At 44.2% G+C, this 27,613-nt stretch overlaps 1 long non-coding RNA gene across 3 annotated transcripts in view; it reads right to left on the bottom strand.

The window, feature by feature from the left end:
- The window catches only part of LOC147012242 (uncharacterized), an 81,878-nt gene that overhangs the window by 16,081 nt on the left and 38,184 nt on the right, over positions 1-27,613 (bottom strand). For 2 of the 3 annotated variants that reach the window (XR_015051526.1, XR_015051527.1), the window contains exon 2: positions 11,288-11,420. This is a non-coding gene — a long non-coding RNA (uncharacterized LOC147012242). Of the gene's footprint in view, positions 1-11,287; positions 11,421-22,449; positions 22,574-27,613 lie in introns of those variants that run through there. The other variant, XR_015051528.1, reaches the window with a different exon arrangement.

The following is a 27,613-nucleotide window of genomic DNA, read 5'->3' as shown; positions in this document are numbered from 1 at the left end:
TTCCGGGATAGTTCAAAACGGGAGTATATACGGGAATAGGGTTATGCAAATTTTAAATTTTGGCCCCACAACGATGAAAGTGTAAAACATCTTCGGTTTGGGAATTATACTGTCAGTTGCATTTGTGGATGTTGCGTGAATGGTTAACTTGCCAATTCGAGTCCAGAGGCGCTTAACATCCGAGCGACAAAAAAACTTTTTTCTGTACATTAATTTGGGGTATATTTTCTGCTCCAGGTTTTTATGTGACACTATTACCGAGAGAACCAGATTTGGTGGTGTAATGGTTTGAGTGCAATGGTCATACCATATACTTTAAGAAAAGGTATGTGCTGCTTTTGTGATCGATGCTCAGCATTTAAAAGGATAAAGCATGGACAAACAACGTCAGGAAGGCAATGGCAAACCACCCAGGATAACCCTGGCGAAGAAACTGCTTTGGCAGCTCCAACGCTCTATAAAGAGTATGATAAAGGTAAATATTACTGAGAGAATGCTTTCTCTCAAGATGAGCATGCAGAGCCACAACTATGCATCTTCATATCCACAGGCTTGGTCATTAGCACAAAATATATGTCATAGTCCACACTGTGCAGGTTGACTCACAGAGGCGAAGTGATGAAGCCAAGACCAAGCGACTCCTGACATTCAACTAAAGACCAAAAACGAGATCGGACTCCACAGCTTGTCGAGGCTGCGTAGTTCCTCTTTATACACCTTGAATGATACATACATGGAAAAATAGCGTGAACTAGAGGGGGAGCACTCGGTGGAGTGCAAAACCTCCGCCGCCAATACTGCTGGGTCACTTAAGTGAACCTGATATCCTATTCATTGTAGGTCAAAACGGATCAGACTCTACTGAACCACGACTGAATAAACTAAACTAGATCGACGCGCATGTAGAAATGCCAAAAAAATAAAATTGGAATTTTTTGGCAAAAAAAGGTACAAATTTTTTTTCTCTCTAACAATTTTTTTTTGGGGGGGGGGTTGGAAATCACTTACAACATGTAGAAATGCAAAAAAAATTCAAATATTTTTCAAATAAAATCGAAATATTTTGAAAAAAAGTTGCAAAATTTTGTTTTTTTTCTCTAACAAATTTATTTTTTTTTTTGGTTGGAAATCACTTAAAACATGTAGAAATGCAAAAACAAAAATTCAAATATTTTTTCAAAATGGCCACCATAACGGCCATATTGGACTCTGGGCCAAGTCCAAAATGTAATGGCATGATCCTTGGACCATACGTAATCCCCCCACCAAGTTTCGTCGAAATCCGTCCAGGAGCTTTTCCGTAATACTGTTCACAAACAAATAAACCAATGTCACCCGCAGGGTGACCCATATCTTGCCAAAAGGTGACCACGTGTGACTTCTTTAAGGTCACACTGAGGTGAACAGAGCTGCTATCCACCAGGAGCGACTCCTTGAGGAATATCTGCCTACGAGAGATTTCGATGAGAATCGTTCTACAGAGTAACCATAAAAATATGCGTTTGCCTCATAACGTCACCAAATGACGTCATAATGTCTCAAGCTTGACATATCTAGAAAGCACTCATCGAGGTGTTCAATTTGAGGTACTCCATGATATGGTTCCTAAAACTTGAAAATTTGACCTTGGGGTCAAATATGTTTGACCTCAGGCACTAACCATGAAGGTCAAGGCCAATCGCCACCAAAAACTAATCAGCTGAGCGCCAGACCATGAACTATATTCCCATGAAGTTTGAAGACGATCCGATCAAAATTACTCAAAAAATAAGGGTTTCGTCGACTCCCCTGATTTGCGACAAAGTGACCTTGACCTTTGACCTTGACCTTCAAAATTTTATGCGCTGAAAGGGACCTCTATAGGCCTCTGATATGCGAAGTTACAAAAATTTCCAATGATAACTGTGCTCTGCAGAATTTTTTATTCGTGATTACAGACAAACAAACAAACAAAAAAAAAACATACAAGCTGACTAACATATCATGCAAAAACTTCGTTTTGGCAAGATAATAAATAAATAAATAAACAAACATTAATTGTGACGTCATTTGTGATGTCATAGCACCGTGTCCTGTCTGGTTGACAGACAATATATAGGTCGTTATTGGTTGACAGACATTGGTCATTGTATCACGTTATTCTTTTTATTCAATTATTGTGCTGTTATTGTGTACTGCCAATTATTGTGCTATTATTATTATTATTAATTTGCTGTTATCATTATTCTGAGAAAAAAATTGGCATGATAAGGCGAGAAGGTGGAACGACACCTTCAGCTGCCATATATACACCTTTTCAACACTGAAAAAGCAGTAAAATGGCCGTAACTTGGGAACCGCTCGTCCGATCGATATCAAACCTCGAAAAGGCACATCCGCGGGTCGCCGGCAATATTCCTGGCAAGTTTCAATGAGGGACCGGCGGTCGTCGAGAAACGGCGGTCGCAGACACACACAGAGATTGCTGGAATTATAGATAGATATATTATTCCCCATGGGGAGTACTTGACAATGAGCCGTTAGGGTACAGCCTGACCCCCTTGTCTGTGAGGGGGTCTTTTCTTGTGTTTCTTTGGGGTTTTTGAATGAATGTTGTCGTGGCGCCGTCTGTTAAGTAAAACTGTTAAGTGACTGTGCATGTACATTCTCATTGTAGTCGGTGGTATTGCTTCTATTTGCTTGTTCATACGTGCATGACTGCCTGGCTGTACATACGTACTTAGTTGTAATAAATGTCCTTGCTTGTGAAATGTATCCCGTTCGTTGCGTCCTCTATTCCCCATTGAAAATGCCATCTTGCATCGCGGAATAATTAGTTGGTTTTTAAACACCCGGTAAGGAGAATCGGATCCGTCGAGGTCGGCGATAATACCCGCTCGGTTATCGCTGGAGAACGGAACGAACCGCTTAAGCGGTTCGTGTCCCAAGCCGACCTGCAGCGAGGTACGGCCCCTCGGTAGGTTACCCGCGCGAGTACTTAGGTATTTCGATATTCGGCGAGTGACCCTATTTCGCGCGGGTAGGATGCGGACTGGGCTGTGGTGAGGTTAAACCCCCACCCGTAACTGGTTTCTGGCGATAGTTCCAGGAGGGTCACGACTGAATTGTCCGTCCGGTGGGCGACGCGGTTGCGATTAGAGGTACGCGGCCGATCGCACGCCGACGGGTGCGAATTCGTAACAGTATTAACATGTATGTATGTATGTATGTATGTATGTATATATATATATATATGTATATATATATATATGTATATATATATATATATATATATATATATATTTTATATATATATATATATATATAAAAGATCAGAAGCCTGGTGTTGGCGTAATGGTTAGGGTAGCGGCTTGGGATCCAAAAGGTCCTGAGTTCAAGCCCCGTTGGCCGCTTGAATTAATACACCAGGAGGTTGACTCAGCCTGTCATCCTTCCGAGGTTGGCGAAGTGAGTACCAGTGTACTGGGCCCGGTGTATGCCCCGGTTAAAATAGGTGTACCATATCCCTGTGTCGTAAGAGGCGACCAGGGTTGCGTCAGGAAGGGCATCCGGCGTAAAACATGTGCCAAATCACTATGCGGATCATACGGATGATCCGCTGTGGCGACCCCTAACGGGAGCAACCGAAAGGAGAAGAAGAAGATATAAAATATGATCGATCACCGAGACGTTTCAAGCTCTCACTCGAACCCATCATCGGAGACAAGATTAAAAAACACATATGGTGCCATTTATACATAATGTTGAGAGATTGATCATCCTTATTGGTAGCACCTGGATTGATAGCTAGGTTAGGATTCGAACCCTGGCTGGACAGCTAAGAGGTGAGTGTGCATCACTCTCAGCCACCTCATCAGCCCAACACACCACTTTATTTTGCCATACACCTGCAACAAACCATCCTTGCAACGCATGGAAACACAACACAGACCACTCAATATGCCACACACCACAACACCATACACACCATAACTCCAACCAATTATTTTAACACCACTTAAGTATGCTATTCACACCAGCAAAATAAATGAAGGTTTTTGTATGTAATTTCAGTTTTAACCCAATTTCTTGCACGAGTAAGCACATTCCTTTATTTGGGCAGTGCATGATGCCAGAGATCGCTGCCTCGATTGTTCCTGAAAATAATAAAAATAACTCGATATACGTACATGAAGCAAAAACATGTGTACGGCTTATGTGCATAAATAATACATCGTGGTTACATACCTTGAATCATTCCAATCGTACATGGCTATGGATTGACACCCAGGCCAAAGGCTTGAGGCCTACCGTCTGTGCTGCTTCACAAAATGGCGGCGCATGATTTTTCAAAGTCCATCGGCGCATACATATAAAGCCCATAAACGAACTGGATATATATATATATATATATATATATATATATATATATATATATATATATATATATATATATATATACACGAGTAGAGTACCCGCCGTACGGGCGATCTTGTTCCAAGCATGCAATGCATTCTTCTGGCACATACCTCAATGCACAGGAAAACGTGGGGACAGGAATACTGTAAATGGTGGAGACTTGTAATACCCTCCCCCACCTGGAGACGGCACTACGTAATACACATTTACACAGAGAATTTGCAACCCCCCCCCCCCCAAAGTCCACTGGTAAAGATAAAAACACACCAATACATGAATTGGGGTTATGCTGATCCTCTATAGCAAGTCTGGAAGAAATTGGGCCAGAATTGTAGGAGTAGCGTGACAAACAAACCTACAAATAAACACACAAACACCAGTCTGTGAATTATAGGAAGGATATATGGGGTGAAAAGAAGTGTGAGTGGATTAATGGATCCACCATTCTGGAGTATCCAAAATTTCAAGGTAATCTTTCCCTTTTCCAAATTGCCCAGCCGGGCTGGGTGTACCGGGATGATGAGCAATCTATAATCAATCCCCTCTCCCACTTATCAGGTAAGGTATGGGAGCATGCGCCAAAGCAGCATGTTTCTTTGTCCACTTTCTGCCAGTACTCCAGGGGCCTCCGTATGGCCGTCCCCCGGGCAGATGCCTGGCCCATTCCCATCTCCTTAAGATGCTGATCAACCTGCTGCAACCATGAGGCACGGAGTCGGCCCATCGGCCTCCTCCACTCATGAGACTCCTTCGCTGAGAGAATCTGGTGAGCAGGATCAGTGTCAGGAAGACGAGCCACATGTCCATGCTGACGCTCACGGAAGATGCAGGGAACAAACATCTCATTTGAGTCTCTCTCAGCATTCGAGTCTCATTTCCAACAGCCTTGAGAAGTTCAGCATGGATGCCATAGATCCCAGGAGCTTTACCACATTTCAACTGGTTCATGGCAGCCTCTGTTTCCACAAACAAAGGTGGATCACAATTGATTGGAGGGTCAGCAATAGGGATAGTAACACCCTGACATCCAACTCATTAGCTGGTGGATCAGCCTGGTATAGCCGCTCAAAGCAACCAGCCCAGCGGGCCTTCACTTTGGACTCCTCTGTCAAGAGCCCACCACACTCCACTCGAACTGCAGTACACCAAGGGACGGGCTTGGAGGAACGCAATGCGCAAATTCCCATGTAAGCAAGACGAGAATCACTCGACCACAGGTAATGCTCGACCCCTTCACAGATTCCTCGCACATAGGCCTCCTTTTCCACCCTCAGCACACATGCAGTTTTACGCCTCAACTCCCCGAACAGCTCAGCTCTGCCATAAAGCCTGGCCCTGCGAGTGGTGAATGGTATCCAGTGTCCCTTGAGAGACAAATTTTTTCTTTGCCCTACGGTGAGTTCCAATGCATTGCCAACATCAAGGATGGTGATCTTGAAGGCACTCCACAGCTCTTCAGGATTCCCCAAAGCACCCAGGCCCCCCAAATCTCCACTCAGCCTGTTTGCAAACTCCTCAGCCACCGTCTCATCCTTGAGATTGCCAACATCCAGCCTATAATGGGATGGTACCATTCTCCCGGATTTAAGCTGCAACTTCAGAGTTGCTACAACAAGCCTATGATCGGTATGGTAGAACTGAGCACTCCAGTTGATCCTGCAGTTCTGGATCATCCTCCAGTGACCATTGACGAGGACATAGTCAATCTCCTTTGTCACACCACCAGCGTTGGAATACCAAGTCCAGCGATGAGCCTGTGGGCACTGAAACCATGAACCAGCCACCCCAAGTCCATGACTCCTTGCAATGTCAAGGAATTTAGTGCTATTCTGGTTCACAGTTGCAGACCCATGGGGACCAACACACATTTCATAACCATCCCCATCAGTTCCAGTTGATGCATTGAAATCCCCCAAGACTAAAAGAGTATCTCACCTGGGGCACTGATCAACCACAGACTCGAGCGTGGCGTAGAATGCATCCTTCACGGTGAGACCACTCGCCTCAGTCGGAGTATTTACAGAGACCAGGGAAACGACACCCAAGGAGTGACGAATCCTTAGTCTTATCATATGCTTGTTGATCGGTGTCACCTCAATTATCATTGGAGTCAGCTTATTGGACACAGCTACAGTAACTAATTGGGCATGGTAATCATCAGTGTGACCAGACCAATAGTATGTGTAACCACCCACCATGATCTTGCCACTATCCGGTCTCCGAACCTCAGAGAGTGCTGCGATACTGATGTTCAAGCACTTGCGCTCAGATGATACAGAGACAGGTGATCATCCTCTGTTAGGAATAGGACATTCCAGGCACCCACCTGAAAGGACCGCCTCAGGTTAACACAAGGAGACTGGCATCTAGTGGATGACGCCTCAGCACCATCCTGACACAAATTACCGCAATCCAACCCGGGAAGGTTACCCCGTGTTTTTCCTCCTACCATCAAACAGTGGGGGTCCCGAAGGCTTTACCGCAATCCCATCATCCGGTTAGCTGCCCTGCGAAGGGCAGCTGTGTAGGAGGTACTCCCACGGAGTAGGTTTTCAGTTTTCTTTGTGTTTTTCATGTGTTTTGCAGAGTGAAGGGTCTTACGGTGTCCGGAGTGCAAATCTTGCCACCAACCTCCTCAAAAAAATTACCCAACCGCAGGAGGATATCCGCAGACAGAGTTGGGCACTATATCTGGATGGCTGTTGGCTCGCAAGGAGTTCCTCCATCCCTTATAAATCCCCCAATATTATCAATCCCCTATCTCTCATGACATCCAATGAAATCCTCACCTGATTTCCTCTCTGCTATATCTGAAACGGTAGGATTGCAAAACCACGCAACTCATAAACAGTTAGCCAGGTCAATACTGGAGCCAATAACAAAGTTGTAATTTGTTGCTGATGAAATGTTTAACCAACATCCTATTTTTGCCTCCAATATTCTGGTAATATTGCCCGCTTTGAGTTGAACAGAACTCTTGCCAAATGCTTTGAGCTGAATCTGTCTGTTTGTGAACGTCCATTCTGTAAATAAATATGAGTTCTCGGATAATTTTGAAAGGTGAAAGCCACCACACATGATGCGTTTTAGCTGCCGCTGTTGAAATAACCAACTGTTGTTCCGGGTCGCTGGACAGGAAGGCGGCTTTCATTTCTTTGCCTAGGTCGGCTGGACAGGGCCGGGTTTGATTCCGATGTGTTTGCGTCCCGAAGCTTCCGGTTTGCTCTCCTCCATTACTGCGCATTAGTAGCCCAAGAGCGAACGAATCGACCCAAGCCAACAACAGCAGATTCAGAGTGTCTGGCCCTTGGCCGTCAGCTCACCCCAAACCCAAATAACTGCCGTGTGTGAGGCAGGCCGCAAAAGGAGAACAAGTGACAAAGCAGTGCCTAATCGGGAATTAATTGCAAGAGAAATTAGGACACATAGTTGGAGGCAAATTGTCCATCAAGGGCAGACGGCAGGCGTGATATTGGCCACTTGCCACGCTTACGGTCCCCACTGCGTTCCATTGTTGGGTGTGGCTCACTGCACGCCTTGGTGAACCACAAACACCTGTGGTATTTCCATACTTTACATGCAAATTGTACAAAGTAGATTCGTTTTCATAACATGTGATGTGCTTTTGTTGTATTAGGTTAAATACTCACATTTACCCTCAACTGAGTCAAGCAAGCATGCAAGAGGTTTTGCTCTCACTGATGCTCCTCCGGGTCAAAATGTTTTATTAAATCATCTCTCTTTTATTTTTAACGGCCCTAAACAATTTCATCAAGTTAATAACACGATTTTGGATCATGAACCACGGAATCCTACACAGTGTGTATTGTAAAGTTTGGCATTGTGTGTACGTGTGTCATAGATGTGGGTACATGTGCAACTATCAACATCCAGACTGACTCTGACACAAATATATTTGCACCAACAAGAGTAAGACAACCAGAATGGCCTCTCCTCAGGTCTTTGAAGGAGTATCAAGCAGAAATCTGGTAAAATGTATGTATGACTGCAAGATTATGTCCATATAGCTTATGCACTTATGAATGTGCATCGTTGATTCTTGTGATCACGTAGAGTAAGTTGGGGGCAAGATGTCACCATCAGAAAGGTCAGGCAGGACCTCCCACCACCACTCCCACCCCTACCTCTCCCAGTATATTTTCCTCTAACTTTTGTTCAGTATACTGAACAGTTTTATTTTGATATTCCATGCTATACAGTCCCATCACACTCGCTTCTAAGCTGTCTATCATGGGTTTGAATCACAGCCCAGCTATAAACTTTCACCATGGTGCTTCACGACAGGGTGATTCTTCAATGTGTGCGCCATCCCTGATCGGATGAATGTCATCTGGGCGTCCCGTCTGCTGGCATTAGTTGGTGAACGTTCAAGATCCTACACTGTCCTTCATGAAGAGTCGGCCAGCTATCGCCGACACCCTGAACAAATTACAAATTCCTACCATGACTTACTGTGTGACAGTGGTGACCTGTCCAGGATTGTCACCCTTGCTAAAAACTGCTTCAGCAGAACCGAAAGTCTGTATCGAGTCTGGTACATGATCGATCGCTATACCATCAACCGAAGAGCCCTCTAATGCAGATGTTTATGATGCTGAACATATACAGTAACCAGGACCGAGGTCACACGGATTGTGATGGGGCAGGTTCCATCCCTTCCCCAACAAGGGCCCTCCTGTCCCACTGTGCATCTCCCCCTGCCATCCATCCTTGATATGTGGTACAAACAAAACGATAATCATGAAAGTCCAACTTTTGTAAACAAGAATTACTTCCTTTGGCATGAGGTGGTTTCAATGTTCTGGAGCCGAATTAGGTAATTGAGCAAAATGTCTTCAAAACCGAGCAATCGTTGGGGGAAAGTATTATTCTATAAGATGTAACAGCCTTAATGTCTCTATACCTGGATTGTTGTTTGATCCCATTTTTAGTTACAGGATGGCATTAAACAAAGTTAACTTGCTTTAAGATGACCACTGACCTCTCCCCCTCTATCATCATCCCCAATAACTCAACATCATGCTAAAGGAGGAAGAAGAAACCTGTGCTAATGATTGCAGACCTCCTTTCCACATTGGATGTTTTATCACACACACACACACACACACACACACACACACACACACACACACACACACACACACACACACACACACACACACACACACACACACACACACACACACACACACACACAACGAAATTCAACCATTGTTCGAAAAGTCGATTTCGCTCTTCTAAACCAACACCACTCTTTTTCATGAAAACAATGCAGTTATCTACCACCTTTGTTCGAGCACTTTTGAGAGAATACAAATTCATTGTTGACTTAAAGGATCACAAAGAACCCAACCAAATCCATTAACCCTGGTGTATGTATTTATTGCACATTGATATAATTAAGTGAGGCAACATTTGGGACACTGTGCAATTCCGATCATATGTGAAAGATAAAGCCACAGCGCATGTGGTTCAGCAAGGATAAATGACAATGGTTCCTACTGTTTTGTGACGTTCGGTTATGTTGGTTTATGCAGTCCGGTTGGCTGAGGTTGGAGCTTGGACATTTATCACAGCGGGAGAGGGCATTGGAAGACATTTGTGTGTTATTACATGAATTACAAGGACAATGGGCGATGGACAAATCAACGCGGATTTGAAATCGGGATCCTGCTATCATAAGGTGAAGGAACGAAATAAAAGTTAAGGTGGGAGTTGGGAAAAGGACGGGGGGGGGGGTGGAAGGGGTGGCATGTCAAACCAAATGAAAGTTTGACAAGAACATATTTGATAAAGTTTGTTGAGAGAGTAAATTGGGGCAAGACACCCCCACCCCCATCTCATCGGCCCGTTTATTCAGTATACTAAACATTTTTCATTTGAAATCACGCGCTGCACAGTCAGAGCCCCCCCCCCCCTGGTGTGAACATCAGGATACCAGAGATATAAACAGGACCGAGGAGGTAGCAAGGGAGTGGTGGCATCTTGGCTCAACTTGCTTTATATACGAGCATGGTTCATATAATAAAATAAATGTTCCCTTCCAAGGACCTTCAATGCAAGAAGAGGCCATTAGGCTGATCAAAACTTGTGCTCTGGCTGCCAACATATGGTTGTTTGTCCGTGCTCTATATCCTTTTTAAATGCTGAGTGTCAAGCAAGGAAACAAAGTGTTTCGTGTGACTTGGCCAGTGTTCTAACCGCCAAACTCCCAGACTCAGAGCGAACGTTCTAACCATTACACCACCGAATCTGCTAAACAAAAATGGTTCAATCAGAACTCACACTTGTGTTAATATGTAATATTATAATTATATAATAATATTGAAAATAATACCAAGGACTCAGATCCTTGGTGAGAGTCCAAGTCTCGCACCCATAGAGTAAGACTGGAAGTACCAAGGACCTGAAGACTCGGACTTTCGTCCTCCCGCACAGGTGTAGTTGTCTACACGTGTTTGAAATATATATATATATATATATATATATATATATATATATATATATATATATATATATATATATATATATATATATATATATATATATATATATATATATATATATATATATATATATATATATATATATATATATATATATATATATATATATATATATATATATATATATATATATATCTACATATATATTACATACACCCAGGGTGTATGCAACTTATAAATGACGTCACTTGTGCGATGCATGACCATAATGCACAAATGCCACCGTTTTGTACCGATGTGGATGTAAATCAAATCAAACCTCAATCCATGCTGGAAGTGCCCTCTAAGGGAACAGTGAAGAATTGCATGCTTTTCTTTTTGACCATGAAAAATGTAAAAAAAATTCAAATTTCATCACACACCTGCAGCACAGGTGATTGATGATACAACACCATGGGTGAGTGTTTCAAGTTGAGTCTTGACTGCACACAATGAATATCCTCGGGTCAAGGCCGTCAAATGGTCACAGCCGAAGAGCTCGATTGAGTGAACGCCCTTGTTGTGGAGGATCATCGACGGAGAGAACATATGGGGGTGAGAAGAAGGGCGTTAAAGAACTGTTCATTCAAATTGGGAATTTGGACACAATACTTCACCGACATCTGGGTTTTCGTATGTAAAAGTTTAACCTTCACGAGAACTACCCTCGCATAAGTAACAGGGTGAGAAAAGTTTTTTTTCTCTTCTTGTTACAGGGTCTAAAGCTCATGGATTTCATCAATAAAGGGGAGGGAGAGAGAAGAGAGGAGAGAGGAGAGAGGAGAGAGGAGAGAGGAGAGAGGAGAGAGGAGAGAGGAGAGAGAGAGAGAGAGAGAGAGAGAGAGAGAGAGAGAGAGAGAGAGAGAGAGAGAGAGAGAGAGAGAGAGAGAGAATAAAAATACAATAAATAAGAAAAAAAAAGTGGACAGATGTAAGATGGTGAAGGGGGGTGAAGGGGGGGAGGGTGTTGGTGGGGAGTTTATTTCAAGTGTAATAATGGTTGCCCTTCATAACTGAAGTCCATCATGATGAAACATACTAACTAGCTGTTAGAGTGCAGTCCAAGATTGCAAGCTAAGCTGCACCAGAGAAGAACTATATTCTAAGATTGCAAGTGGTGTCAATGAACCTTCAAGAAAGCCAGACCATTTGCTATTATCCAGAGGAAAACAAATTCCAGGCAGGATAATTGTTCAGTGTGTCGATAATAACTCGCACACTCTTCGGGAAAGGCACCACAGGATCCTAAATATCTACCAACGACTGGTGCTGGCAGACAAGTCCTCTGTCTTAACATCCTTCCCATGGCTGGCACACACATTGATCTCTCGCCCTGCATGCGAAAGACAAGGATGACGCTTTATAGCTGGGTTCGGATTCAAACCCAGATGGAAAAGTTCAGATGTTAGTGTGTGTGCCTCCAGATCTATGCTATCCTGCTAACCCTTTAAGTGCAGCAATCTGTGAGGGATGGTAAACCATATAGTTGAGGCTTGTGTAAGTTTAAAAAAAAAAACTTTCGGAGGTACCTGTTGGACAATGTCTTCTCACATAAAATAGTTGAAGGTGTTTTCATTTCTCTGTTGAAAAAAGATTATTTCTCTGCTTCTCGAGACAGCTTTCTCCCTACCCCGCCTGCACCAAGCCCTTTGGGTCCTTCTTTGCTCCCTTCTTCATACGATTCCTCTGTAGTTGTCTACACGTGTTTGAAATTCTCTTCTCCTCGCTTTTTTGTTTGCGAGGTCATGACCTGCAGCATGTGGGAATGCTAAGATTTGATGCGGCACAGGCGTGATGGACCGATTAACCTTTTTCCTGGCTCCGATGTTCTTCATCCCTCCACTTTTCTTGCCTTAGAAGACCTTTCATTTTAAGTGTGAGGAAGGATCGATATACAGTATATATATATTCTTTATGAGGTTTATCTCTAATACAATTATGCCGACACACACACACACACACACACACACACACACACACACACACACACACACACACACACACACACACACACACACACACACACACACACACACACACACACACACACACACACACACACACACACACACACACACACACACACACACGAGTCTTCCTAACAAGCATGTTAGACCGTGGCCCATGATAATGCTTGCAGTGTTAGTGTGAGAAATTTCTGAGGATGTCCAAAGACTCAGCTCAGCGAGCTATCACCACGTAAGTGATGAGGGTCCTTGGGTTCAAAACAAACCCAGTCCCGGGTTGAGTCAGAATTTTTTTTTCACACTAGCCCCAAGCAGGAATTTATTCGTTTATTAAAAAAACAAAAAACAACATATATTGGCTTACACATGCGAGCACAGAAGTGGCTGTAAAAAAAGATGATGATAATCACACACACACACACACACACACACACCAGGTCAGGTATGGGAGCATGTGCCAGAACAGCGCGTCGCTGCGTCCACTTTCCGCCGGTACTCCAGGGCCCCCCGTCTGGCCATCCCCCAGGCAGATGCCAGGCCCATCCCCATCTCCTTGAGATGATGGTCAACCTGCTGCAACCATGAGGCACGTGGTCGGCCCACTGGCCTCCTCCACTCATGAGACTCCCTCGCTGAGAGAATCTGGTGAGCAGGATTGGCGTCAGGAAAACGAGCCACATGTCCATACAGCCGCAACTGACGCTCACGGACTATGCAGGTAACAAATCTCATCCGAGTCTCTCTCAGCAACCGCTCGTTGGACACAAAATCGGACCAGCGATAGCCAAGGATTCTCCGAAGACACCTGGTACCAAAGGAATTAAGTCTCCGTCTCAGATCCTTGGTCAGAGTCCAAGTCTCGCACCCATAGAGTAAGACTGGAAGTACCAAGGACCTGAAGACTCGGACTTTCGTCCTCCCGCACAGGTACCGGCAGCGCCACACCCCATGATCCAGTGAATCCATGACTCCCCAGGCCCGACCCAGACGTCTATTGACCTCTGACTCGCAGCCAGCAGAGACATGAATATCACTGCCAAGGTAAGTGAATCTCTCCATGACCTCAACATCCTCACCACAAACAGACACAGACAGGACAGCAGCATCCAAGATGTCACCGAAAGCCTGGATCTTAGTTTTGACTCAAGAAACCCGTAATCCCAGCGGCTCCGACTCCTCATTCAGCACCTTGAGGGCCCCCAAAAGGATGTCTAAAGTCTCCGCAAAGATGACTGCATCATCTGCAAAATCAAGGTCCGAGATCTTGACATTCCCAAATGACGCACCGCAACTTGATCTCTCCGACATCCTCCCTAAAATCCAGTCCATACAAGTGTTGAAAAGTGTGGGGGCAAGTACACATCCCTGACGAACTCCAGTAACAACTGGAAATAAGTCAGAGATGGTACCACCACACTTCACAGCACTCTCAGTACCAGAGTAGAGTTCAGACATCAGATCGATCAGTTTTGATGGCACCCCACGAAGACCAAGAATCCTCCAGAGGACATCGCGAATCACTGAATCGAACGCTTTACAGAGATCAACATAGGCTGCAAGCAGCCCCTGCCGAAACTCTCGTCTGCGTTCGGTGAGGACACGAAGGGCAAGGATACGGTCAATCATTGACCTCTTTGGTGTAAAGCCTGACTGCTCTGGACGCTGGTGCTCAAGCAGATGGTGGCGAACCCTATCAAGAATTATCCGAGCAAAGACCTTGCCCGGCACTGAGAGCAGCGTCACCCCTCGGTAGTTGTTGCAGTCTTGGCGATCACCCTTCCCTTTCCAGAGAGGGACAACAAGGCCCCTCTTCCAGTCAGTTGGGATGATGCCTGTGTTCCAGGCAGAGCACAAAACTGCACGCAACGACACGAGTGCAGCATTTCCACCAGCCTTGAGAAGTTCAGCATGGATGCCACAGATCCCTGGAGCTTTGCCCCGTTTCAACTGGTTCACTGCAGCCCGTGTTTCTACAAGCGAAGGTGGACCACAGTTGATTCGAGGGTCAGCAACAGGGATTGTAACACCCCTGACGTCCAACTCGACAGCTGGGGGATCAGCCTGGTACAACCGCTCAAAGTAACCGGCCCAGCGGGCCTTCACTTCAGACTCCTCTGTCAAGAGCCTACCACTCTCTGCTCGAACTGCAGTGCTCCGAGGGATGGGCTTGGATGAACATAATGCGCGAATTCCCCTGTAAGCGGGACGAGAATCACCTATCCACAGGTGATGCTCTTCCCCCTCACAGATTCCTCGCACATAGGCCTCCTTGTCCACCCTCAGTGCACGTACAGTTTTACGCCTCAGCTCCCTGAACAGCTCAGCTTTGCCATTCAGCCTGGCCCTGCGACTCTGGTCAATGGTATCCAGTGTCCCTTGAGAGACAAAATTCTTCTTTGCCCTGCGGTGAGCTCCAAGACATCCACCGGCAACATCAAGGACGGCGGTCTTGAAGGCGCTCCACAACTCTTCAGGACCCCCCAAAGCACCCAGACCCCCCAAGTGTCCACTCAGCCTGTTCGCAAACTCCTCAGCTACTCTCTCATTCCTGAGCTTAGCAACATCCAGCCTAGGCTGGGATGGTACCATTCTCCAGGATTTAAGGTGCAGCTTTAGAGTTGCTACAACAAGCCTGTGGTCAGTATTGAGGAACTGAGCACTCCGGTAGACCCTGCAGTTCTGGATCATCCTCCAACGACCGTCAATGAGGACATGGTCAATCTCCTTTGCCACACCGCCAGCGTTGGAATACCAAGTCCAGCGATGAGCTTGTGGGCGCTGAAACCATGAACCAGCCACCCTAAGTCCATGACTTCTTGCAAAGTCAAGGAACTTCGTGCTATTCTGGTTCATAGTTCCTGACCCATTGGGACCAACACACACCTCATAACCATCCCTATCAGTTCCAGTCGATGCATTGAAATCCCCCAAGACTAGAAGTGTATCTCGTCTGGGGCACTGATCAACCACAGACTCGAGTGTGGCGTAGAATGTGTCCTTCACGGTGAGATCACTCGCCTTAGTCGGAGCATAAACAGAGACCAGGAAAATGACACCTAAGACCAGGAAAATGACACCTAAGGAGTGACGAATCCTTAATCTCATAATACGCTCGTTGACCGGTGTTACCTCAATTATCATTGGGGTCAGCTTATTGGACACAGCTACAGCAACTCCGGGTATGGTCACCATCAGAGCGACCAGACCAATAGAAGGTGTAACCACCGACCATTATCTCGCCGCAATCCGGTCTCCGAACCTCAGAGAGAGCTGCAATCCCGATGTCCAAACGCTTGAGCTCAGATGATAAGAGACAGGTGATCATCCTCTCTTAGGGATAGGACATTCCAGGCACCCACCCGAAGGGACCGCCTCAGGTTAACCCAAGGAGACCGCCGTCTGGTGGACGACACCTCAGCACCACTCCGACACACTCTCCCGCAATCTGACCCAGGGATGTTACCCCGTGGTTTCCCTCCTATCAAAGATTGGGGGTCCCGAAGGCTTTGCCCCAATCCTATCATCCGGCGAGCTGCCCTGCGAAGGGAAGCTGCACAGGAGGTACTCCCACGGAGTGGGTTTTCAGATTTTTTTTTGCGTTTTTGCGTTTTGCGGAATGAAGGGTTTTACGGTGGCCGGAGTGCAAATCCTGCCACCAACCTCCAAATAAAAAGTAACCCAACTGCAGGAGGACGTCCGCAGACACAGTTGGGCACTAGATATGGATGGCCGTTGGCTCACAAGGAGCTCCTCCGCCCTTTGACAGGTTTTGTTTTTAATCCTGCTGGGTGTCCATATCCAAACACCCTCCTCACCAGAAAACCTGGTGGGGGAGACGGTTTAGTCGCCGACAACCCGACCATGGAACAGGTTAGTACAGGTTTACATGGTACCTGTAGCAGGTCACAGATCAAACCTGACCTAACAGGGACACACACACACACAGTACTAGCAGGGTGTGCTTACACATTGTGTAAGCATATGAACTGTGTTTCCCCATTGTCTCGGGTCACTCACCCACATTCGATTTTTCATCTATTTACTTTATTTATTTATTTATATTTGCTTCAATGGCACATTGCAAGTTCTCCTCATGTGGAATGAGTGATTTTTTTGGTGACGTCATAGGTGCCTTCGTTATGACGTCATAATTGCATTTGTAGAATGCCACATCCGATCAGTATGAAAATGTTGAGGGTCATCTCGGGATAAAATGTTCCACAAAATTTTTTTTCATGACGTCGTCGGTCACGTGATTCGGCAGTCATATTGCTTTTATACAAAAACCTTCAAAAATCTTCTCTGAAATGGCTGAACAGATCGAGGTGAAACCTTACACATATGACCACCTATCCATGAGGAACAAAAGGTTCACACATGTGACATCATAGGTCACATGGTTTGGCAGCTATATTGGATTCCCCCTAAAACATGTAAAAAAAATCTTCTCCAGAACAGCTGGACAGATTGAGGGGAAACTTCATATAAATGTTCTCCAAGGCATGCGTGTACATGGTTGTTTAGGAATAATTGATGTCACATGGTTTGGCAGCCATATTGGATTTAAGAAAAATATTAAATAATGTTTTCTCTGGAACCGCTTCATCTATGATGTTAAACTTCACAATTGTGATCTCGTATTGATGGGGAATATATATGTTTTAAATTTCAGCTTCATCAGACACCTGGTCTGGCAGCCAGAATTATTTGATTTTTTGATGTGGATTTTTAATGTTTTTTTTTAATATGGCTCACTTGGCTGTGTAGGGATGGGTTTGTGGGTAGAGGAGCAGCAGCTGAAATGCGAATCCTATCCAGGTTCCTCCTGATGACTTCATCTTTAATTTTTGCTTGTTTGGGTTCCTTCTGATTACTCCAATGCAGGACTGTACCTATTTGGTCTTCCATTTGATTTGAATAGAATTTATTTCAATCCCATTCTAAATTCAATTGTCATGATAACAAACCTCCAAACCATTCATAATAATAACAAAATGTCGTGGGTCAGGTTCAGGTGTCCGATCAAACCGGGATTGCATCAAAGCGGGACATCTTGGTACCTGGCCATCACTGCCAGCAGTTATGCAGTGGCAGTTCTAGTTTTGTCTATTATTAATTATGTAACACACCAGCACACAAACACCACACAAAATACACCACACAAAACTAGAAGGGCTATTTGACCAAGAAGGAGAATAATGGAGTGCTGCATCAGATGACCTGGCCTCCACAATCACCTGACCTAATCCCAATTGAGATGGTTTGGGATGAGTTGGACCGCAGAGTGACGGAAAGGCAGACAACAAAAGCTCAGCAAATGGGGGAACTCCTTGAAGACTGTTGGAAAAGCATTCCAGGTGACTACCTCATGAAGCTGGTTGAGGGAATGCCAAGAGTGTGCAAAGCTGTCATCAATTTAAAGGGTGGCTACTTTGTAGAATCTGAAATATAAAATATACTTTGATTTGTTTTACACTTTTTTGGATATTACATAATTCCAACTGTGTTATTTCATAGTTTTGATGTCTTCAGCATTATTCTACAATGTAGAAAATAGTAAAAATACAGAAAAACCCTTGAATGAGTAGGTGTGTCCAAACTTTTGATTGGTACTGTGTGTGTGTGTGTGTGTGTGTGTGTGTGTGTGTGTGTGTGTGTGTGTGTGTGTGTGTGTGTGTGTGTGTGTGTGTGTGTGTGTGTGTGTGTGTGTGTATACATACATATATCACACAAAACGTAGCAGGGTAGTTGATGATGGGTTGGTGGTGGGGGAGGGGGGGTAACAGGACTTGTGACCACCCTGTCAGGTGCAGTACATATCTCTATGTGCAAAGTTGATTTTGCGATCTCTTGGTTTGGGTCTCATGGTTATTTGACAGTCGCAATTACACGTAGTATTCACAAATCTGTTGGACACTGTCAGTTGGACAGGTGACCATGACGGGCCATTTTAAAATCTCTCCATTGTGCCGAAGCCTTTGTAGCTATGTGAAAGGTAATATTGAATGACCCCCCACCCCATTCCTTAGTGGGTGTAGGTAAGTATTGTGGCGTTCACGGGACTTGAACAGTCCCGCCAACGTAGAATGAGCCGAAACGATGGAGGCGGTTTATTTTTTATAACCCAAAGATGGCGGTTTTAATCGCTCCACAGCAAACGGGACGAGGAAGGTGGCACGAGTCGCTTTTTAATGAGTTAATAATGTTTATTTCTCTAACAGAAATAATAATAAGACTCGGCAAGAGGAGGGATCCGGGGCGATTCGACGGGATGGTGGTGTGGGTTCGGGCGTGGGGAAAACACAAACAATTCCAATGGATATACAAATCTCAAACCCTCTAAGGCGCCAGGCACACACACACACACACACACACACACACACACACACACACACACACACACACACACACACACACACACACACACACACACACACACACACACACACACACACACACACACACACACACACACACACACACACACACACACACACACACACCCCGTAGCTGGTCCTGGTGGTCAGGCTGGCCCGTGGTGAAGACGCAACAGTCCCTGGATTGGCGCCGGATGAGCTGGCGTTGCGCTCGTCAGGGGCAGGAGACACCGTGGTGGTGTCGACCTCCTGGTGTCGGCCCAAGTCCGCTCACAGCCGCCAGGGAGCCAGTTCTGGCGCCAAGATGCGAGCAGGAGAGGGAGGCAAGTCCGCCCGCCGTTCGGCCCTGTACTCTGAGCCAGCAGAACCCCAGAGCCAACCGAGGTGAGGCACGAGGCACAGCAAGGCCACGAGACACGACGAATTGAGGAACGTACCAGCGCAATAAAAGAACACGCTCCGAGCCCAACAGCCTCGACCAAACACTTTCTCTTTATCAATCTTCTTCTTCCTCCTCCTCTTTTCCCCGACAGAACCTTTTTATCCTCGAGTCCTCGTCACTTCCAATCGAGCCGTTTTATTGGCCCTCCACCATCGCCTTCCGCCAATCGTGATGAAGGGGCGGAGCCATCCGCAGCACTGTCCTGTTACGTCACGGCAAGCCTCCAGGGAATACTAAAAGGGTTTACGCAGACACACTTACCCTAACCCGTCTCCCTATCTAATTACGTGACAATTATAATTTCCCCCTTGAAGAAATGGACATTTACTAGACAACTTATCACCACTGAATTACTACTTATTACATCGAGATCCTGGTAAACTCGAACAGCATGGCATACCGAATTAAACATCCTAATTACCCTTTGAATGCATTCCCCCCCCCTCAGACGTAACAGTATTTTAGCCCCCCACAAAAAATGTTCCAGGCAACGCTGAGTACCCCTGCTATTATATTATAAGAGAGCCGTTTGTGTGTCTGTATCTGTGCTTGTGTGTGTTTGTGTGTCACCATGTTTTTCAGAAATGGCTAAACATTGTCAAACTTTCAGAGGTTCATCAGTGAGTGCCAGGGAGTGTTTTAGGAAAAAAATCGTGTTTTGAACAATATGAAAATAAAAGTTTGATTGTTTTTGGATTTTAAAAGAATCTCTCTCACGTGTCTAAGTCTATTTAAGCAATGTGAAAGGTAACATTAAACGATCCCTGACCCCATTCCTTTGTGAGTGGAGGGAAGTAAGTGTTTTAGGCCCCCACAAAAAAATAAAAATAGAAAAAATAACAATTTGATTTCTTCAAAATGCTAACAAGATTAGAAAAGCACCGGGCAACACCGGTACCCCTGATAGTACTGTAATAAAAAATGGATTTGCAGATCCAAACAGCTCTCAAATTGAATAACAGGGAGAACATTTTGTGTTAAATGGGTTGTTGGAGTACGGTGTCCCAATGACGTTTGTCCACTTGAGAAAGTCCAAGATACCATATTTCGTTTTCCTCCTGAGTGGAAAATTGTACAGAAAATAATGACAACAGAAATAAGATTGATTAGGCATGATGACCATAAAGCAACAACAGGATTTTTGCAGTCGATTAGTTAGATTTCTTTATGCGTACTTCAGAGTTTGATGGTTCGTTTCGGGCCCATCTATTTATTACTTACTTACGCAAGAGGGGACTTCGGGGGAGGGAGACAAAGTGAGTACAACAAATTTGAGAAAGGGAAGGGAGGATAGGATGATCAGAGAGATAAAAAGGAGGTGAGGGATGAGTGTGGATAGAAAGAAGGGAAATTATTTTAGGACATACGAGTAAGTGTAGGGAAAGGGCCAGATATGTTAAATGGTATGGGGGAGAGGTCAAAAATGTAGGCATATTTGCGTATTGGATAATTACATTTTAAAGATTATTTAATTACAGGCCTATACTCGCTCTTTACAGAACTCCGGGGCGTGCAGCGACTCGTCGCGAGATGTTTCGAGGCGAGAACCAATCTCGGACAGTTGGCTAATCCGACGTAGGATACTGGACTGAAGGTGGCAAGAATCTGCAATTTGTTTCAGTGTGCCAGCGATGACTGGCCTCATCTTTGCAAAAGACACCATGGGATATTTAACATCTACCTGGGAACAGTGGTATCAGACGAGTTCTCTGGCTTCACGTCCTCTCGATGGATGGTGTACACATTGACAGATCACTCGGCGTGAAAAAACACCAGGGTGACGGTGTATAGCTGGGTTGGGATTTGAACCTAGGCTAGATAGCTCAAAGGCAAGTGCACATCTCTCCAGGCTATCCTGCCAGGCTAGTAATGAAATAAATTTATTTGCCCAAATTCTTGCAAATGATCCAAGAAAGAAAGCTGACACAGAGAGCCTTCAGGGTAGAGTGTCGAGATTCATGCTGGGCCGAGCTCGACTAATTTACGAGGAGTGACTGAAATAGACAGCACTTTTAACATTAGAAATGAGGAAATTACGAGGGAATTTGATCGAGATGTTTGAGAAACTGAAGAGCAAGGATAAAAAAAAAATTGCAGAAGAGTGTGCAGAATGGATAGTGACAGGACCAGGGACCGCAGCCTGAGTGTACAGAAGAGTTAGGATGCGGGTGTTCGAGAATTCTTTCACTCAGAGAGTATCATATAATAGTTAATGCTTGGAATGGTCTCTCTACAGAGCTAGTGGCAGCAGAAACAGTAGATACATTTAAGCTGCAATTAATAGATAGTTACCTACAACTGTTGTGGCATAAAGGGGTACATGGACATTGGTGGGTAACTTATCTATGGATGAGTGATTGTTTACATGTTACTGATTGTTTTTTTGTGAAAATGTGAGAAGGTCTCATCAAAAGGTAAATGTGCTGTGGGTGTTTATTCATTCCTCACCCTCCTCAAAAAGTGTGTCTGTGTCTGTGTGTGTGTGTGTGTGTGTGTTCAAACCATCCCTACATCTGCCCGACTGTTATCCTTTCCATTCCACTCCTACCAAAAAAATTTAAGCGGATTCTGATTGATTGGAATAATTTAGTGTTGTAACACAGGAACAGTGGGCCAAATGGCTTCCTCTTGCATTAAAGTTCTTTGCATTCCTGTAAAACTGAGAACACAAGGTTCAATGAGAAAAAGCTATGACGTGTTTGTTGTGCGATTCTCTCACTTTGTTTCACAGAACGAAGGACAATGAAATGGAAATGTACCTTTTGATGCAGTGTCGAAAGCCTCGTCACCAGAACCTCAAACTATTGCCTACATCCTTGCTGTCGGTAACAGCGGATGTGAGAAACCAAAATTGAACTTTCCTGTCAAATTCGCTCAAAATTCTGAGAAGAAAACAGAGGGAGCGATTATAAACAACAAAAACATTTGCAGCCAATGTGGAGAAGTGCTTGGTGTCAGCAGCTTGGCGTGAGAGTGATTGTGGCTGTTGTTAGTTGTTTTTTCTGAAAACAAAGTGTGTGAGACAGGAATACAGCTAGGGTGGGACAGAGTTCTTTCAAAAGTTCATCGGTCGATCATCTAGAATTGTTGTAGAGGACAATGACCAAGATGGAAGCATATTGGCGATCCATGCGCGAGGACCACATTGCGTGTACGTGCGCGTGTGTCCACACACACACACACACACACACACACACACACACACACACACACACACACACACACACACACACACACACACACACACACCTGCCTCATTCATCCCTTCCTTCACCTTTCATAGCTATTTCCTCCAAACCCTTCCTTCCCTTTTCTTTCTCCTCCAACACTTGCCTGCCCTCACTTTTCTTCCCTATTCTTCTCCATCCTCTTCCTTTTCTCACTGTTATTTTTCACAATTTCTTCCACTTGAATTTACTCGCACCCAGCACCTCCTCCCCGTCGTCCTCCTCACGAGTGTATTTCATAGATGTCCTCGATGAGCACTTTTTGCATGACATATACAGTCCAAACACTAAATTTCCACCCCATGGATTAAAATCATATTATTTGAACTTCAGTTCCACTCCCACCAAACCTCTGCCAGGATGATTAGTTTATGTTTTGTATCCCACTGATAGATTGGATCTGGATTTATACCAGAACTAAACTTTAATCAGCTTGTTTTTGTCACCTAACCAACTCATCCAGCAGGTTTTGTCCAAATCCGTAACTTTTTGAGATATCCTGCTATTTGTCGTTTTTGCCACTATCTCTCAGTGGTGAAAAATCACTTTTAAAATTCTCGGATCCAGATCCGGATTCGTATCTTCACCAAAATCGAATCATTTCGTCGGTGTCACATGTGCAAGCTCTCCACCAAATTGCATCCGAATCCAACCACAACTTTTTGAGATATTTTGTTCACAAACAGACAGACAGACAGGGATGAAAACATATGCTCCATCCACCTTAATGCAATGAATGAAGACTGATTATAATCAGAGTCGAATCGCTGATATAAATGGTTGTTTCCACTGTGAGATTAGAACGGGAAAGAAAACACAGAATGAATTATGACAATGAGAGTGTTTTGGGAAAGGAGTGGAAGGGGTCGGATTTAGGAGTGAGTCAGGGAGTGGGGAGAAAAATGTGAGCATGCTGATCCTGTGACGAGTCAAGAGTAGAATTTTGACTTGAGATCTCTTCATGACGTATCGACGTCACTGCTCATGTGACTTTCGGCCAAGGCATCGCCTGGGAACGTGAATTATCTTCACATCGGCAGAACTTCTGGCCATCAATCTTTATGTTTGTTCATTCCCCCCCCCCTCTTCTCCCCATTCCCTTTGCAGGAGTTATGCCTTCTGCAGATTGTTTACAGTCACAGTTCACGAGTTCTGTGCTCGAGCCTGTTCCTCTACTTCATATTTTACTGACAAAGAGCAGGCTGCCAAAGCACAAGAGTTTGCGAGGTAAAGATGGAACTTCAATCCTTACATTCCCTTTCATTGCCAACCCACTGAACCAGCCATTGAACACGAGTACAGCATGCCAGGCAAACTTTGTTGCTCAATGAAGATTCGAATCGACGAACACTGTCGACGAATATCGAATTTTAACTATAAAGTCAAAATATTGTCGTAGTGAAACTTCATTTTGCACAGAACATTCTGGCTTTTGTGGCACGCTGCACAGCCATCCATGCTGTCACGTCAAGGCTGCAGATTGGAGTTTAACCAGGGTACCCGAGATCAGCAGCTGTACTATAATCAGCAGCTGTACCTATCTTACCAGAACATCATCTCGTGAGGCCAAAACTGAGTTGTAAGTTATTAAAAATCTTGTAATCGCACATTACTGTGAGTAAATTAAAAGTTATAAATATATATATATATATATACATATATATATATATATATATATATATATATATATATATATATATATATATATATATATATATATATATATATATATATACATATAACCGCCCCCCCTCCCCCCCTGTTCGTTTAGCCAAAGGAAGTTGCCTGAAGCAGCCATGAGAATCTACACAATGTAAACCCCTTGCTGTTTCAAACCCTACCTGGGTTCCTCTACAGCCGCAGACATTCACAAGTAGCACATACATGAGAATCCCAATGCTACATGCCATATATATATATATATATATATATATATATATATATATATATATATATATATATATATATATATCTTCTCCTTCTTCTTTCGGCTGCTCCCGTTAGGGGTCGCCACAGCGGATCATCCGCATGATCCGCATAGTGATTTGGCACATGTTTTACGCCGGATGCCCTTCCTGACGCAACCCTGGTCGCCTCTTACGACACAGGGATATGGTACACCTATTTTAACCGGGGTATACACCGGCCCAGTACACTGGTACTCATTTCGCCGAACTCGGAAGGATGACAGGCTGAGTCAACCCCCTGGTGTATTAATTTAGTGGTCCAACGGGGCTTGAACTCAGGACCTTTTGGATCCCAAGCCACTGCCCTAACCACTGCACCAACACCAGGTATATATATATATATATATATATATATATATATATATATATATATATATATATATATATATATATATATATATATATATATATATATATATATATATATATATATATATATATATATATATATATAATCGCCTCCACCATTATCTCTGAAACTAGGCAAGCTGTTTGAATTTTGTTTGCGGGAATCAAGCCGGGCATTAGCACAGATAATTTATCGCAAACCTGATACATCACAACGACGTCATATTCGTTTTTATGACGTCATCATTAAGAGGATGAGGATCTTAGCTCATTCGAGTTTGTTTCTCAGTGTGTCGGCTTCGATGTTTGTCAGCGCGTGAAATTACTGTGTTTCCCCATTGTCTCGCATCACTCACCTGCACTGTTTTTTTTTTCATTAATTTTTTCAATTATTTTTATTTATTTATTTGTTTTCATTTATTTCTATTTTCATTTACGGAAACTTTCCGATGGTTCTGTGATTTTTTTTCCCCGGTGTATCGGCTTCTATGTCCGTCAGCACGCGAAATTTCAGCTTTCTACGATACCCGAAAGGTACCAAACTTTAATGCCAGTGGGTCATTGAGTGAGTGAGTGAGTGAGTGAGTGATTCAGTCTGAGTGGTTAGAATATATATATATATATATATATATATATATATATATATATGTATATATATATACACACACACACACATATATATAAAAAATTAACACCTCCCACACTGCTCTAGCCGAAGCTGCTGCATCAAGAAACCCAAGAAGGCCTACTCAAGGTAAGCACTTTGCTGTTTAAACCCTCCCCAGAGTTTCTTCACAGCTACAAAGACGTTCACACATGAGAATCCCAATGCTACACACCCCCTCAGCTGCCGGACTGGTTTCATCGCTTATTGACGAATCGTCAGCGTCCGCGCAGACAGCAATGTATACCAATGAGGCTCTCAAGCATGTACCACGTGCAAACGAGATGGTTTGGGATGAGTTGGACTGCAGAGTGAAGGAAAGGCAGCCAACAAGTGTTCAGCATACGTGGGAACTCCTTCAAGACTGTTGGAAAACTATTCCAGGTGACCACCTCATGAAGCTGGTTGAGAGAATGCCAAGAGTGTGCAAAGCTGTCATCAAGGCAAAGGGTGGCTACTTTGAAGAATGTAAAATATAAAATATACTTTGCTTAACACCTTTTTGATTATGACATAATTCCATATGTCATGAGAAATGAACAGGATAGAACCATCATAAAGATATATATGTACAAAACTTACAGGCCCAGACCATGAATCAAACCCATAGTCTCTAGTACTGGTAAACCACTCAAGTGCTCTGCCATCTGAGCTGTCTGGGCAACCCACTGGCAGAGCAATGCAATTCTTCCACATATATAAGTGCCACTCTCTTTCCCCCACTGCTTCCGGGACGGTCGCTGCCAACCATAGGAGCAGCTCGGGCCTGCTCTCGAGAGGGTCTTCCCTCTGTGGGGGGAGGGGGGGACATCCATGTCCGCTATTAAACACCACAGGGGGCGTGTAGTAATATAATGAGAAATGAACAGGATAGAATCATCATAAATATATATGTGGAAAAATTTTCCAAATATTTATTTATTTATTTCCATCCGTCACACACAAACGTTTATAAAGAATAATGTTTGTGAACATATCCCTGAAACTTCTGTGTATATTCAACGTTTTTTTTCAGTGAAAGCTACTCAAGGTTTCTGGGTTGTATACAGTAAGTGCTGTCGTTGGTAGTCACACAGACTCCAACCTGCCGATTCCCGAAAATTGCCGATCGTGTGTGTGTGTGTGTGTGTGAGTGTGTGTGTGTGTGTGTGTCTTGTTCATAAAGCATAACATATTCTTTCTGCTCACTCCCCCACCCCTATATATATATATATATATATATATATATATATATATATATATATATATATATATATATATATATATATATATACATATACATATCTTTCTCTCTCTCTCTCTCGGACATATCTAGACGGTTGTTATGTCTGGACGGTGTTTGTCTCCGGTCGTGTCCAGGCAGGGTCTGTCTCCAGCTAGCTTGGCTCCGGATGCATCTGCTGGGCAGTGTTTGTCTCCGGACAACTTTGCTCCAGACATGTCTGGGCGGTATTTATGTTTGGACGGGAATTTGTTTCTGGATTTGTCTGGACAGGAGTTTGTCTCCAGATGGGAGTTTGTCTCCAGGCTGTGTTTATAGTATGACTGGTAGAAAATGGATTTCAGACATTATTTTGTTTCCATCTTCATTGTTATTCTATGCATAATCATTTAGATTCTACAGTATGAATTGTAATTAACGCTCCACCGCACGTCTGCCTTCCCTTCCTCGTACCTCGCACTCTCTTCCCTTCCCGCACTCCTCGCTCCCCCTCCC

Source organism: Eptatretus burgeri, chromosome 15 (genome assembly GCF_056783735.1).
Source record: "Eptatretus burgeri isolate ZD-2024b chromosome 15, Ebu_testis_v1, whole genome shotgun sequence".
NCBI lineage: Eukaryota > Metazoa > Chordata > Myxini > Myxiniformes > Myxinidae > Eptatretus > Eptatretus burgeri.
Note: the sequence above shows the minus strand (reverse complement) of the source record. Positions and strands in the feature narration are given on the sequence as shown.